The sequence below is a fragment of the Lissotriton helveticus genome, chromosome 10 (assembly GCF_964261635.1).
Source record: "Lissotriton helveticus chromosome 10, aLisHel1.1, whole genome shotgun sequence".
Taxonomy (NCBI): Eukaryota; Metazoa; Chordata; class Amphibia; order Caudata; family Salamandridae; genus Lissotriton; species Lissotriton helveticus.
The window spans coordinates 127,778,636-127,795,797 of NC_136071.1; positions in this window are offsets into that span (position 1 = coordinate 127,778,636).

The window sequence follows — 17,162 nt, forward strand, 5'->3', positions numbered from 1 at the left end:
CGTGCTCTAGTATACAGTACACGTGCCACAACAAGTATGAAAATGCCTAAAACATAGGTCAGCATATCAAGTAGTCTGTAAATCATAAACTGAGCTGTCATTATATACGACAGTGTAGCCTTACATCCCTCCCCTTCAACAGAAGCACAATGATTATGTAGCAGAAGATCTCTAGGAGTTAGCAGCAGACCCCGTAACTCAGATGGTAGTTCTAAATTTCAGGTGCTGTCACGATCTCTTCTGTGGAAAGATCCCTCTCCAAGTGTGTGTTACCTATCTGTGCATTTGCGTGTTTTGTCTAGGTGCTAGGGCCTGACCAGAACAGAATAACAAGGGGCATTGTTGTTCGACCTTGTCTACATGTTCATACTAAATCACAAGAAGTACTTCAAATGTAATCTATAGTGAATTTGCAACTTGTATATTTAACTCTAGCCACTAGTATCTGTAGTAGATGATTGTACTTACTACCATTTTTATGTGGGTTTAGAGTTTATCAGTGTGTATCTTTTGTTTTTGTTACTCATGAACTCTGAAATGCTTATGTAATGTAACTGGTTCTATTGGAAAGCCCCCTGACAAATTCGGGTAAAGTTTGCGCTATATAAAAGCGCAAAAATAAATAAACTTTCACCACATGCCCTTTTGAGCACTGTGCCTCAGTCACACATTTTAATTCACAGAGTAGATGAAATCCAATAATTCTATTTGTCTAGACTTCAACCCATTTATCACACTATGACAGAGCTGTTTATTTTTCATTTTGGGAATTAATTCCATACAATTTATGGCTAGAATGTGATCTGTACAAAATGAATACAGATTTAAGTGTGATACATTCTAAAGTGATTAAGGTTTTGCCTATTTGGGACTTAGGGCAGGCTCTCTACCGAAACCAGAGAAGAAAAAACAGTTACAATTGTCTAATAACTCAAGACTTTGATGATAAAAGCAAGGGATTACCCACTTCACTGCGGCGGCTATTCCGCCGCAGTGCTAACGAATTTTCGCGGCCGCATGCTCGTGACGGAGCCGCTCCGTCACGAGCCTCGGTTGAGCTGTGCTCGTGACGGAGCGGTTCCGTCACGGCCCGCCCCGCTCAATAGAACGCTCAGCGCAGGCGCGGAATTCGTGCCGCGCATGAGCGTTCTATCGAGCTGGGCGGGCCATGACGGAACCGCTCCGTCACCAGCACAGCTCAACCGACGCTGGTGACGGAGCGGTTCCGTCACCAGCACCGAGGGGGTTAAAGACATATCCCACGAAAAATCAGTCATTGATGCTGATTTACACCAGTGGCAACAAAATAATTACTGAAAGGACTTAAAGTAAATCCTCGCTGAACCTTTGGAAAAGCGAAAGATTGCCAACTAGCCCCTGCTGTCTACAAAAGCTAGACTGGAAAACGTGTCCAAACTAGATGACAGGCAACCAAGAAAGTGTTTACAGCCACTACAGCAAAACAAAGAGGAAACAGTTGTATAAATCATATCTCCATGGGAGTAATCTGCATGACAAAAAGCAGGGAACTTTAGAGGCAAGGAGGCGTCCAAGAGTTCGGGTATAGCAGTGAATCAAAAGGCACACAACGGAAACTAATATCAGCAAAAAGAGGTTGGATTGAATGATGTAATCACAGCCCCAGAGAAGTGAGGAAGAACATTTAATTAGCAATACAGCATTTCACAGGTACTGTGGCTAAGATTAATGGGCACTAAAATCAATCGGTCTGGGATGAATGCTTGTCTCCTGTGTTGTGGATGCTAGCAGTGGGAAGCATATGGGTAGCCATGCGCTTTATAAATGCCAATAAGAATAGAAAGGCATGCAGAACTACTGTTTGGATGTCTTATCACATTAAATGACAAGTTACTTACCTTCGGTTATGCCTTATCTGGTAGAGACATGATCTAGCCGCAGATTTCTTACATTTGAATCTACCAGGAATCCGACTGGATCTGAAAGTAGTTTCTTCGAGCAATACCCTTGCACACCTGTTAGTGGCGTCAGTCGGCTCCGCGTGATATCATCTCCGCTGTTGTGATGTCCTTATCACCTATACAGGTTCCACCCAGCACACTGACGTCAGTTACTTTCACGACTATCCACTTTAGGAGCGTGGAGCCATGAAATGCACTGACATTGGTGTGTTTTGAACAAATAGGGCCCTGCAAGAGAACAGCCCTCATCCTATTAACCTATCCGCAGTGCTGGAAGGATGGGTGGGTCAGTAAGGAATCTGCAGCTAGATCATCTCTCTACCAGATAAGGCGTTACCAAAGGTAAGTTCATCTGATAGGGCTATCTAGCAGCAGGTTCCTTATCTTTGAATAGATACTCAAGCAAAACCATCCCTGGAGGACGGGCAAGTTTAGACCAGGAAGCCCTGCCCGACAGAGCGGCCAAAAGAGCCGTCCTTACTGTCCAGGCTGTAGTGCTTGGTGAACGTGTGCAGTGATGCCCACGTTGCTGCCTAACAAATGTCGACGACTTCAATGCCATGGTAGCAGCCTTAGCTCTGGTAGAATGAGTCCTTAGGCCTTCAGGAAGCTGATTTTTGGCCAGCGCGTAGCAGATTTTAATGCAAAGGATGACCCATCGAGAGATCGTCCTTTACTGCACTGCACAACCTTTCTTCACTCCCTTTTCCTTACGAAGAGTTGGTAGTCCACCCGGAATTTTTTTGTGCAGTCAAGGTAGAATGACAGTGCCCTTTTTGGGCCCAGATGGTGGAGTTGCTCCTCTTCTCTAGTGGGGTGTGGAGGAGCGTAGAAAGTGGGCAAGGTGACATATTGCCCTATGTGGAATGGTGTTACCACTTTCAGTAAGAAAGAGGCTCTAGTGCAAAGCACAAACTTATAAGGGAAGATGGTCAGGTAAGGAAGATTAGATGACCGAGCCTGTAATTCACTCACCCTCCTGGCAGAAGTTATTGCCAATAAAAAGGCTGTTTTGATGGTAGGCAGGCAGAGGGGCAGTTGTGCAGAGGTTTGAATGGAGTACACATGAGAAAGGTGGGAACCACAATAAGGTCCCACTGAGGCATGATGAAAGGGGCAGATGGAAACATATGTACAAGCCCCTTGAAAATCTATTTACAATAGGGATTTAAATAAAGAAGGTTAACCTAATCCAAATATGTGACAGCCCTACTCACATCAAAGGAGCTACCTTAGATCTTGTAATTGGTAAGCCCAACTCCATCCTCCTGGATTTGATCCTCCCGTGTGATTGGACAGACCACTATTGCATCACCTTCCTCATCCTGGAATCGGTAAGAGCAAGCAGAGCCCAGCCTAAGAACCCAAAACAGTTGCAAAGATGTCTGCGGAACATCAACTCGCAAGGATCTGACTGCTCTCTGCGATAACATCCTGCCCCCTCCCTTGAACATGTCGGATGTACACGACCTTACAGCCCACTATAACCACTTTTTGCTTAATGTACTAGACTCTGTTGCACCACTACAGCTTAAAAGAATGTCCTTTAAACTCTCCAAACCGTGGTTCAATGATAGTCTTAATTCCGAAAGCAGAAATGTAAGGCTTGCAGAAAGGTTGTGGATATCCCACCCCTACCTTGAACACCTCTACCATTTGAGATCCCTGAGAAGCATGTACAATAAACGCATCAGGTGCTCGAAGGCCACATTTTTCAGAACTCAACTACAACTAGCAAAAACCCGTCCAAAAAAAAAAACAGTTTGAACTCATCAAGTCCCAAGCTAACAGTTCTCCTAATCTCTCATCACTGGGTCAAGGGACATTGCCAAACTGTGAAGAATTTGCTGATTTCTTCACGGATAAGACTATTAAGATTGAAACTGAATTACGCTCTGCCCTTGATCACATGTCGATCAGTCAACTGAACACCCTTCGTCACCAAGGGTTGGATATCACTGACCCTGCGCAGCTCTACCTCCCCAAAAACAATGCATCCTAGAGTCTATTCCAAACCTGGGATTAATGCACTATATGCAAAATGCTGTCGACTTTGAAACCTTCCAATCATTACAACGACCCCCTGCCGTTAAACCTATTCCCGGAAGTTAGATCCTCCTTACTAATACTTTGGACTACTATCATCAATACATCACTTTGACAAGGTTCTAGTCCGGATTGCCTAACATTGGGTTAAGTTACCCAGATTCTAAAGAAACCATCTGCTGATCCCACGGACCTTCATAACTTTCGCCCAATCTCTAACATCCCCACCTTGGCAAAGCTCCTGGAGAAATGTGTGCTCACCCAGCTCTGTAACCACATTGACCATTTCCAACTCCTGGACCAATGCCAATCTGGTTTCTGCCCGGGCCATAGTACAGTCTGCGCTAACGTGCATTAGCGATGATGCGCTAAGAATGTTGGACCATAATGAGTCGTGCTTATTGATCCTTCTTGACCTTTTGTCAGCATTCGAAACTGTCAAACACCATAACCTAATTGACCTCCTGAAACACAGGATGGGGCTGTCTGGGCTTGTACTAAACTGGTTCTCTTCGTTCCTTCAGAACAGATCCCAAAGCTTCAAGGTGAACCAATCCCTGACCCGTAACCACCTGAAGTTAAATGCTTCAAAAACTGAATTCCTCCTAATCTCACGCCTCAAACAATCTCATGGCATGGAACAATGGTTGAATCAGCTTACTGCTCTTAACTGTAGACCTCACCTCGTGGATTCGGCAACCTCTCTGGGTATTATATTAGACAAAAGTCTGAACATGCAGAAGCACATCAGTCCCTCACCAAAGGAGGGTACTTCCAACTCAGCATCCTAAGGAAACTCGAACCCTATCTCCCTGCTCATGCCCTGAAGGTTGCAGTGCAAGCATTAGTGATCTCAAAGCTGGAATATGGTAGCTCAACGCTTTGCGGCTTGCCCAGAGTGAAGATGGCTCCTCTTAGGGTTGCCCTCAATTCTGCTGCGAGGCTCATAACTGGCACCAAAAAATACAACCATATTTCTCCGGACTTGCTGGCCCTGAATTGGCTTCCATATGAAGCTCAGATACAGTTTAAAATTGCATGCATGGCACATAAAGCCATCCACTTCAAGACCCCGCTTTACCTCGCTCAGAAACTGGAGCTCTCATGTGGTTCGAGAGCCTCCAGAAGCGCCAGCACCCTATTGCTCAAATCACAAAAATTCAAGAAAAAAAGACCTACAATCGAGCCTTCTCGGGTATGGCTCGGAGGGTCTGAAACTCCCTTCGCCCCGAAGTCAGGGTGAACCCTTCTACTGTCCTCTTCAAAAGTAGTCAAAGGGCTCCTGATGAAGACATTTCTGCCTCAGTCTGGCTTCTCCAGTTGATACTGGGGCCATAGCAGTTGATCTGTGGCCAGCTGCCTAGCTCACAAGAATGTCGGACATTTTAAGACTGTGAATTTTTCGCTTTGTTGGATCTGTTTTGTTTGCTTGTACCCTTCTTGATGCATGAACTGTAAAGCACTCTGATACCCTCGGTGGTCATGTTTGTGCTATATAAAACTTTCTAAATAAAAGGTTGTTACGTGTAGTAGGCTGGCTTAGTAGATGGTGCATACTTAATTAAGTGACAACCCTTATGGTGATTTTAGTGGTCTTAGACAACCATCGAAAGCTCTCTAAGTGGTAGCTGTGGAGAGCAGCCTTCAGGCTTAGTCCAGAAGAAGTGTTAAGTGGCTTGTTTTACCAGAACAAATTATATAGTGTAGGTTAAACAGAAAATAAATAGTGTTGTTATAAAATTGTAATATATATTATACATACTCGCTAACACATTGATATATCTTCTACCAGGAGATATGAACACAATGCATGCAATATTTCAAAAGGAAACCGGTAAGTAAACACAAATACACAGTGGTCTCCAGCGGGAGACCAAACCACATACTAAAGAAGTGGAGTGCAAACTGCGACCGAAGTTGAGACTTGACCCAGAAGACTCAGAAAAGCTGGTGACCCAAGGTAAGTACCCAGGAACCCCACGGAGGCTGTGGGCAGAGTGGGAACACAGCCACGTACTCAATGCAAGTCAATGGGGAAGTCGTGGTTGCAGTTTTGAAGAAGGACTCTTCCCAATGGACCCTGAAGAAACCCCGTGGAAGATGGAAGGTTGGATAGTCACCCCACCAATGGATATCCCAGGAACCAGGATACCTGCACCAGGGAAGCCGGGTGCATAGGTGCAAAGTGACGGCAGAAACCACGGTAGACCATAATGGAGGACTTCAGTAAAGATGCCACTGGCAAAGAAGGGGAAAGAGTCTGGTGGAATCCAAGGGTGGTTTCTTGAAGAGGACTACCTGCAAGCAGAGGGGACAGAGTTTATGCCACTCTGGAGTGACCAGGAGGCACGGGAGACCGATGGCGGATGATGCAGGAGGGTTGAATGTGACCATGTTGCTGCAGCTGTGAGGATCAGGCCATGCTGTGGAAAACCAGGAGCCGTTCACGGGCTGTCCCACGTTTGAAGGCGAGAACCAGGAGGTCGGTGCCCGGTGGGAACACCAACAAGCCTTGGCAGAAGCAACAGATGAGGAAAGCGAAGAAGGTGCAGTATCGGGACCATCAAGGACCAAGAGACTCACCAAGTGTAGGAGAGTCAGAGCAGGCCCCAAGCAAGCAGGGGAGCCCACTGGAGCCTACGTAGACCCTCAAGAGGACCCAAAGGCTGAAGGCACAGGAGTTGCAAGAGGACCTCGAGCAGCTCACCAATGATGCAGGCCCACGATGCAGAGGATGCGGTGAGGACGAAGATCTTGGTAGCAAGAGATGCTGGGGCTTCTTGGAGCCCGAAAATCTCTGGAAAAGAGTCAACTTGGCAATGACAAGTCGACGTGGTGCACAGGGGTGCTGTTTCAGCAGTTCCGACAAGGGATACTTGCCTCAAACTCGGTGAGAAGACAGTGCAGGCCTCGAGGGAGTTGCAGAACCACAACCTTTGTTTCTCGGCCTTGTGACTTCCAGAGGACGTCGGGAGCAGCAGACCTTTCAGCTTAGTTTCGGTGCAGATGCAGGTGAATGACTCCTTCACTCCAAGGGAGATTCTTTCGGTTGTCTTTGATGCCCGCAGGACTGGAGAAGAACCTGGTTGGAGCTCAGGCACAGATGATGCAGAAGACTGGCAGAACAACGAGACCAAGAGCAGGTGGATTTTCCAGGTGCAGTTTCAGTTCCCAATGCGAAGTCCAAAGTGCCCAGACGGTAGAAGTAGAAGTGGTTTCGGATCTGAATCTTGACCCACGATGAATCTGAAGTGCCACCCACAGGTAAGCCATTAAGTACCCAAAGGAAAAGGCTAGGACAATCCAGGGTCCCTCCCAGAGGAGGGACTGGACAGAGGGGCGGATACTTCCATGTCCTTCATCCAGTTTTGCACCCTAGCAGAAGCCAACGGCTCCCTGAACTGGTTCCAACTGGAGCACGCAAGGAGGGCACCTAATGTGCCCTTCAAAGCAGTCTGTGGCGCTGGCAAGCGCCCCCACCCCAGGCAAATACACTGTGTACTGTCTGGGAAGTGTTCACACCTCCCTGTGACAGGAAACCTATTGTTCTACCTTCCCCTGCTCGAGCCTGGCTCAGCAACAAGAGGGCAGAATCACGTCTGTGGCCCGCTGCAGCACTAGCTTCCTGTTAGACCCTGAAAGGCTGGAACCGGGAATACGGGTGGGAGCTCCCTAGGGGCGCCCCCCGGACATGGGATCCTACCTCCAACACTAGAATCGTTGTTGGGGTAAGATTACATGTTTGATACAAAACATGACTGGTTTTGGTGCAGCCATTATATAGTTAGACATTGCGTAATTGACTTGATGTCCACTATATTTATAATATGACTGACCGCGCTTACAAAGCCTGGAGAAACGGCTCCTGGGTTTGTAGGGGGTTTCCTGCTCATGCAGGACACCCTCACACATAACCAAGCACCCTGCGTTCAGGATGAAAAAAGCCTACCTTAGAGGTGACTTATAGGTTTTAAGTGTTGTGCTCAGCTATAAAGAAACATATATCTGTTGTGAGTGGTGCTAGCACCAGCTCTCACAGGCTGCAATGGCAGGCCTGTAGTCACAGTTTAAGTGGTCTCCCAAAGGTGGCATAATATAAGCTGCAGCCCATACGAGACCCCTGGTGTACCTATGCCCTGAGTACCTCAGTGCCATATACTAGGGACTTAGAAGGCTACACCAGTAGCCAATTAGGAAGGTACCAAAGTATTTACCATGGTCCAATTTAGGGAGAGAGCACAGTGACTGGGGTCCTGATTAGTAGAATCCCAGTCAGACTAGTGAGAAAACAAAATGACACCATCAAAGAGTGGGGGTAACCATGAAGCAGTTCCTACTTTCCTACACAAACACCCACTCCCAAACAAAAGGACATGAGACTAACCTTGCCCAGTTGAGTCTTCATTTTCTAAGTGGAAATATCTGGAGAGTCCATCTGCATTGGCATGGTTACTCCCAGGTCTATGTTCCACTGAAAAGTCCATCCCATATAGGGAAATGGACCACCTCAAAAGTTTGGGATTTTTCACCCTTCATCTGTTGAAGCCATAAGAGTGGCTTATGGTCTGTCTGAACAATGAAGTGAGTATTAAACAGGTATGGCCTCATCAACTTCAAGGCCCAGACTACTGCAATGGCCTACCTCTCAATAGCTGACCAAGTGTCTCCCAAGCTACTGGTTGGTCCTGGCCCTCTGCATTTATTGTGACAAAATAGATCCTACCCCTATCTCACAAGCATCTGTCTGGAAAATGAAGGTTTTGGAGTCATCAGGACTTTGCAGAATTGGAGCAGTGCACATGGCCTTCAGGTAATCAATGCCTTTTGACAGCTAACTGTTCACTGAACTTTCTTTGTCATTCTCCTGGAGGTGAGATCATTAAGGGGAGTCACAATGGAGTCACAATGGACCCTGTCAGGCCCAAGAAAGCTCTGACCTGAGTCTGGGTAGTTTGAGCAACCCAGTACTTGATGGTCTCTATTTTGTTTTCCAATGGTTTAACTTGGCGGCCACCTACCAGGTGACCCAAGTAAACAACCTTACTCTGCCCTATCTGGAACATTGTGGCCTTGATAATGAGGCCTACCTTTTGGAGGGCCTCCAGGGCATTTCTGAGGTGGTCCAGTGGAACTAAAGACAGCAGTATCATCTAGATATGCTGCACTGTATGTTTCCAGGCCTGTTAGGCCTTTGTTCACCGGCCTCTGAAATGTGGCAGGTGCATTTTTCAGACCAAAAGGCATCACAATAAATTGATAATGCCCGCTAGGGTTTGAAAATGTTGTTCTAGGCTTGGCATCCTCAGAAACTCTGACTTGCCAGCAGTCGGGTCAAATGTACTCCGATAATTGGTTTGGCCAGAGTATCAATAATCTTATCTGCCTTTGGAATTGGATGGGCATCAGTCCTAGTGACTGCATTGAGTCGCCTGTAATCCACACAAAATCTCATCGCTCTCTTACCATCTTTGGTGTGAGAATTTGGTACCAGGACTACTGGACTAGCCCAGGATCTCTCCGAAGGCTCAATGACACCCCAACTCCAGCATGTTTTGGACCATAGTCCTGATGCAGTCTCTGACATGGTCAGGCTGTGTAGATTTTATTTTTCACAGGCAGACTGTCGCCTGTGTCCACTTCATGGGTACACCAGGTGGTTTGGGAGTCAGAGAAAACATGTGGGAAAACTGATTGAGGACTTTCCTGCAATCAGCTTGCTGCTGGTCAGTGAGGCTCCTGCCAAGGCTACTCCATCAGCTGACCCATCAATAGGGTCCTGAGAGAGGAGATCAGGGAGAGGGTCATTCTCTTCCTCAAGTCCCTCATCTGTGGCCATGATCAAGTACATGTCAGTCCTGCCAACAAAAGGTATGAGGGGGTTCGCATGAAGTACCCTGTGGGGACTTCTAGGAGTACCTAGGTCAACAAAATCGGTGACCTTACTTTTTTTCTCAAGAATGGTGTAGGGGCCACTATACTTTTGGAGACCTGCTGGGCCCACAGGCTTCAACACCCACACTTTCTGTCCTGGCTGGTAAACAATCAGTACAGCCTTTTGTTCATGCCATGCTTTCCGAAGCTCCTGGCTGGCCTCAAGGTTTTTGCTGGCCTTCTTCATGTACTCAGCCATACGTGAACCCAGGCCAAGGATATAGTCCATAACGTTCTACTTACGAGGTTTGAGAGGCTGCTCCCAGCCCTCCTCAACCAGACACAATGGACTCCTAACTGGATGCCCAAGCAGAAGTTCAATTGGGCTGTAACCAACCCTCTTCTGTGAAACCTCTCTTTAGGCAAAGGAAAGGCAGGGTAGTAAGACATCCCATTTTGCCTAAACTTTCTGGGAGCCTCATGATCATACACTTGAGGGTCTTGAACCTTTCAACAAGCTCATTGCACTGTGGATGGTAGGGTGTGATGAACTTGTAGTTCACACCACACTCTTCCCACATTGCAGTGATATAACTAGAAAGGAAGTTTGTACCTCTGTCTGTTAAAACCTCCTTAGGGAAACCCTCTCTGGAAAAGACTCCCAGAAGGTCTCTAGCCACCACAGGAGCTGTAGTGGTCCTAAGGGGAGTAGCCTCCTGATACCTAGTGGCATGGTCCACCACCACTAGGATGTAACTATGTCCAGATGCTGTTAGAGAGTTTAAGGGACCAACAGTATCTACCCCTGCCCTTTCAAAGGGAACCCCGGCCACTGTGAGTGGAATTAAAGGGGCTTTTGTGGTGCTACCTGACTTACCACTGGTTAGGCAAGTGACACAGGAGTGACAAGCCTCCTTGGTGTCTACAGGCAAATGGGGCCAGTGAAAATGAGGGACAAGCCTGTCCCAGGTCTTGCTTCGCCCAAGATGTCCTGCAAGGGGAATGTAATATGCCAGGGACTGAAGCAAACTCCTGAACTTGTGAGGTATTACCAACCTCCTAGTGGCACCAGGCATGGGATCTCTACAATCCGAGAACAGGAGCTCATCTTTTCAATAGATCCTATGGGACCCACTGACATTCCCTGCTTCTTTTGCAGCAGCTTCTTGTCTGAGCTGTTCAAGAGAGGGGCAGGATGTCTGCTCCAAACTCAAGTCTGGAAGGGCCCCCTGCCCCCAAGAACTGTGACTGTTCAGGCCCACATTACCTCTGGGACAGTTTCTTCATAGAGACTGAGATCATCTCCCTCAGGAGACTGATCGTCACTGGTAGTTTGGGAGGAGCATAAATCCTTACCCTTCCTGCTTGTTCTCTTAGGAGCCAGGTGGTCTCATTCTTCAGGATCCAGTGCTCCCTCAGTGCTTAGCTGTTTGGTTTTTCTTTGGCCTGAAGCCCTGGTAACAGCAAATGCACTGGCAAAGATTCCCATCATCTCTGCATGTGCCCTGAACTCCACTTCAGACAAGGCTGAAGTTTCTAAATCATTGCCCAACAGACAATCTACAGGTAGGTCTGGAGAAACTACAATACTTTAGGGCCAGTTACCACTCCACAACTGAAATTAACAAATGCCAAAGAGTGATCAGTCGTGACATTGCTGGCGTTGGTCATGTGGTACAGTTGTTCAAGTATGATTTGTTCAGGGGACACAAGTTTCTCTGTCACCATGGTGACACTGGCCCCTGTGTCCCTGTAAGCCTTTGCTTCTTGTCCATTAATCAAAGGTTGTTGCCTGTACTTGCTCAAGTTAGTCGGGCCTACTTGTAAAGTGGCAAGATTCATACCACCATCACAGAGAAGGACAGCCTGAGTAGGAGTTCTGACTAGACCATTAGGACAATCCGCATTCCTTGCCCAATGCCTTTTTTCCTTACATAAGTAATACCAAGGTTTCTTTTTATCCTTCTTGGAGTCTTGGGACTCACCCCCAGATGCAGGTTTTTGGGGACCTTGAGAAGACTCCTTTTTACCTTTACACTTCTCCCTACCCTTCCTTTGGGTTTTAGAAGAATCTTGCTTCAGATGTTGATTCTGACAAATATTAAGAATGTGCTCCCTCATCAACAAATTCTACAATCCCTCATAGTCCTGTACCTTGCTTCCATGAAGCCAGCCTTCTAGAGCCTAATAGCATTGTCTATGAAATCACCCCAGTCTTGAGTGTGCGCCTTCTGGGTATACTTGAACTTAACTCTGTACTGTTCAGTGGTTAAGCCAAACCCATCTATGAGGGCACTCTTTATTATTTATTTATTTTTGAGATTTATAAAGCGCGAACATATGCCCGGGGGCGTCTTGGCGCTGAAAACTCAACTCATGTCTCTTGCAATGTGATTCCAGACTAGTTTACTGTGTAAATAGCCATGTCTTTAAACCTTTACGAAACGAATAAAGGGAGTGATTTAATCTAATTGAGAGCGGAAGTGAATTCCACAGTCTGGCAGCTGTGACTGAAAAACGTCTGTCACCCCAGGAGAGAGTCTTAGTACGGGGCACAGTTAATTGGTGCAAAGTCACTGATCTTAGTTGCCTAGCTGGAAGATATGGTTTAAGCTGGTTTCTCAGAAACTGAGGACCACAGTGATGCAGTGCTTTGAATACCAGACAGAGTGTTTTGAATTATATCCGCTTTTTTATGGGTAGCCAATGATACTTGCGGATGATATGAGCATTAGGTTTGAATTTGGGGGGTTTTGATAGTACTCTGGCCGCGGCATATTGCACTAATTGCATTTTGTTGATAACCCGAACTTGAGCATTGGCCACAATGCCATTGCAATAGTCGAGTGAAAATAGTACAAGCGTACTAACCAAGGTTTTGCCTGCACTGTCAGAGTAATTGTCAACATCCTCTTCTCTAACAGTGAGGAGCTTGTCTCTACCTTTGTTTGCAAAGGAGAGCCACAGGATAGCTGGCCACTGCCCTTGAAAGGCCTTCTGAACTTTACAGACACTCTCTAAAACAGTGATCCATTTATGTATATCAGCCCCCTCCTGGTAAGGAGGGAATATCCTGCTCAGGTTCCTATTATCAAAGGAGGATTCTCTGTCTCTAGGTACACTAGTGCAGCCACCATGGGACTCTAGTCTCAGATTTGGCCTAGCCCTCTGGACTTCCAGGGTCTTGTTATCCAGGGCAAACTGGTCTTGCCTGAGCTTGAGTCAAACTCTTTCAAGTTTGATGAGATGGTATTGCCTTTCTTAAAGAGTCCTCCTTCTTGTTAGAGATGGAGGTTCCTGTGGAACTAATAGAAGCATTGGAATGTACAGCGGCGGATCTAGACCTCCCCTGCATTCTCTGCACCCTCCCAGGAGGAACAAAGGTGGACCTACCTCTAGGTACACACTCTGTACCATCTATACTGTTCCCTTGGGGATCCGAGTTCACCAGGGTGGAGTAATCAGACTGGTCGTGCTCAGAATTAGGGTCACTAAGGGCAACCCTCCTGACCCACCTTCTGGAGCATCCCCACCTACTTTGTCCTGTTCCTCTGACCTATCAGGAGGTCATCTAGAATAAGCAGTTCAAAGAGGTGCTTAGTGGTGGGGTTACTACCTGTCTTCAATTTTCTAGAGGTACACAGGGTCCTTAGTTTCTGGAACTTTAGACCACTGCATAGAGAGGATTGGGACTCACTGGGTTCCATAACTAAAGACATGGTGTCTAGGTGTAATGTGGTATTGCACCTACCTACCCTAGTGAAAATAATACTTCCCAATATTGGAGAAAGGGTTGTGCTAGACCCTTAACCAATCTAAATGTTCAGTAGAACTTACTTGTCTAGAAAAATATTTTATATGTGCCTAATGCTGGTGATGATTTTTCATTTAATCCACACCTATATTAGCTGGTAAAACAGTGTTGGTTTATATCCCACCGCAGCCACCAATGAAGTAAGCTGCTTCGTGTCTGGTGCAGACTTATTTAAGTATAGCACCCTGCACTAATCCAGAAAATCCTTATGGTGATTTTAGTAGTCTTAGGCAACCTTAGAAAGCTCTCTGTGGTAGCTGTGGGGAGCAGGCTGTAGGCTTAGTCCAGAAGGAGTGTTAAGCAGATTGTTTTACCAGTGCTAATCATATAGTGTAGGTTAAACATAATAGAACTACACTGTGTAGTTATGAAAGTAGTAATATTTATCATACACACTCACTAGCACATTGGTATATCGCCTACCCAGAGATATAAACGCAATACACACAATTCGAGACGGGACACAGAAAACAGCTGGGGACCCAAGCAACCACCCAAGGTAAGTACCCAAGAACCCCATGGAGGCTGGGTGCAGAGTGGAAACACAGCTACGTACTCAATGCAAGTCAATGGGGACGTCGCGGTTGCAGTTTTGCAGAAAGACCCTTCCCAGAGGACCCTAAATAAGCCCTGTGGAAGATGGAAGGTTGGAGAGTCACCCCACCGTGGATACCCCAGAAACCAGGATACCTACACCAGGGAAGCAGGGTGCATGGGTACACAGTGACGTTGGAAACTTGCATAGGCCACAATGGAGGATTTCAGTATAAATACCAATGGTGAAGAAGGTGAAACCGTCCGGTGGAATACAAGGGTGGATTCTTGAAGGACTACCTGTAAGCAGAGGAGACCGAGTCTGTCACTTGGGAGTGACCAGGAGGCACAAGAGACAAATGATCAGAGATGACAGAAGATGCAGGAGGGTTGACAGTGACCTTGTTGCTGCATCTGTGAGGACCAGGCAACGCTATGGAAGAGGAGCCATTTACGAGCTGTCCCACAACGGATGGCGAGAACCAGGAGGTCAGTACCTGGCGGGAGTACCAACAAGTCTTGGCAGCAGCAACAGACTAGGAAAGTGATGAAGGTGCAGTGCCTTGTCCAGCAAGGTCCAAGGGACTCACCAAGTGTAGGAAAGTCAGAGCAGGCCCGAGCAAGCAGGGGAGCCCACTGGAGCCAAAGAAGACTCTCAAGAGGACCCATAGGCCAAAGAGACAGGAGTCGCAAGAGGACCTTGTGCAGGGTACCAATGATGAAGGTCCACGGTGCAGAGGATGCTGTGAGGAGGAAGATCTTGGTAGCAGGAGATGTTGGGGTTTCTTGTAGCCCAAAGATCTCTGGAGAAGAGTTAACAAGCCTTGGCAACGGCAAGTCAATGCGGTGCTGTTCCGGCGGTTCCGCCGAGGGATACTGGCCTCAAACTCGGTGAGAAGACAGTGCAGGCCTTGAGGGAGTTGCAGAACAACCATCAGTGTTGCTGGGCCTTGCAAAGTCCAAAGGATGTCTGGAGCAGCAGACCAGTCTGCTTAGTTGTGGCGCCTGCAGATGCAGGGGATTGACTCCTTCACTCCAAGGGCGATTCCTTCTGGTGTCTTTGATGCCCACAGGACTGGAGAAGAAACTGGATGGAGCACAGGCATAGACTGCGCAGAAGACTGGCAGGATGACAAGACCAGGAGCAGCAGGAGTCTTCCCGGTGCAGTCTTGATTCCCAAAGTGAAGTCCAATGAAGTTCAAAGTGCCCAGAGGTAGAAGTAGGAGGGATTTCGGATCTGAATCTTGTCCCACGACGAATCTGAAGAGCCACCCGCAGGTAAGCTGTTAAGTACCAAAAGGAAAGGGTTTGAACGATTAAGGGGTTCCTCCCATAGCAAGGGCTGGACAGAGGGGAGGATACTGGCATGTCTTTTTTCCAGTTTTGTGCCAGAGCGGGAGCCAGTGGCTTGCTCAACTGGTTCCAACTGGAGTATATATGCCCTTCAAAGTAGTCTGGTGGCGCTGGCAAGTGCCCCCACCCCAATACACTAAGTCCTGCCTGGGAGGTGGTCTCGCCTCCCTGTGACAGGAAACCTGTTATTCTATCCTCTCCTGCTCGAGCCTGGCTCAGCAGCAGTATGGCAGAATTGTGTCTCTGGTCTCAGCAGCAGCACTAGCTTGCTGTTGGGCCCTGAAAGGCTGGTACCGGAAATACAGGGGGCCAGGGGCTCCCTAGGGTAGCATCCCGGTGCATGGAATCCTACATCCAACATGGAATTTGGTTTGGGTAGGATTCCAACATGTTTGATAACAAACATGACTGATTTCTGTGCAGCCAATATATGGTTGGACATCTCGTAATTGACTTGATGTCCATTCTATGTATAAAATGGCTGACCACATTTTCAGAGCCTGGACAATTAACTCCTGGGTTTGTAGGGAGCAGGGCACCCTCACACTTATATCCAAGCACCCTACCCTCAGGATGGAAAGGCCTACCTTAGGAGTGACTTATAGGTTTTAAGTGTAGTGACCTCAGATATGTAAAATTATATCAGTTGTGAGTTGTGCTAGCACCAGCTCACACAGGCTGCAACTGGCAGGCCTGTACTCGCAGTTTAAGGAGTCTCCCATGGCTGGCATAATATATGCTGCAGCCCATGGGAGACCCCTGATGTACCTATGCCCTGGGTAGCTCAGTACCATATACTAGGGACTTAGAAGGGTAGTTCAGTAGACAATTAGGAAGGTACCAAAGTATTTACCATGGTCAAATTTAAAGAGAGAGCACAGTGACTGGGGTCATGATTAGCAGGATCCCAGTCAGACCAGTCAGAAAATAGAATGAAACCAGCAAAAAGTGGGGGTAACCATGAAAGCATATCCTACTTTCCTACATGCGGTGTTCTTGGGCCTGCAGGGATACCTGAGCTGGTGATGGCCATAGGGGTAGAAGGCCGGGTGGTGGTTAAGTATGAAGGCCTTATTGCTCACATAAACAATTTTAATGGGACTATAAACGTACGGTCACATTTCACTACTGTCTGCAGGCTTCCTGTGACAGAGGTGTGCAATTAAAGTACTATGCCTGGTGCTTGAAATTATATGAATTGAAAGAATTATTTGTTAGGTGCGAAAATTAGTTACATTTGTGCCAAGAGAAAAGAACATTGAAAACACGAAATGTGGTTGAATGAAAGGGACAGAGTAGTGGAAAAATGGTTTTCAAGGCTTTTCTCAAAGCTCTTAAAAGAAAGGATTCCAGAATATTGATCCTAAACTGCTTCAGGTTGTTCCTCCGAAGCTGCCCATTTTGAATTGTGTAATGTGCAAAAGAAAAAGTGTTCGGATCTTAAGGATCTGAAGGGTGTGTATGCCTGAAACAAATATGATAATTCACTAAAGGCTTTCTGGAAAAGACAAAGAAACTGGAACTGGGAGCTATGCTGGATTGGAGATGGCACAGCTCTCTTTGTACAGGTGACATATGGTCAACTTTCTTCAGCCCCTGGACC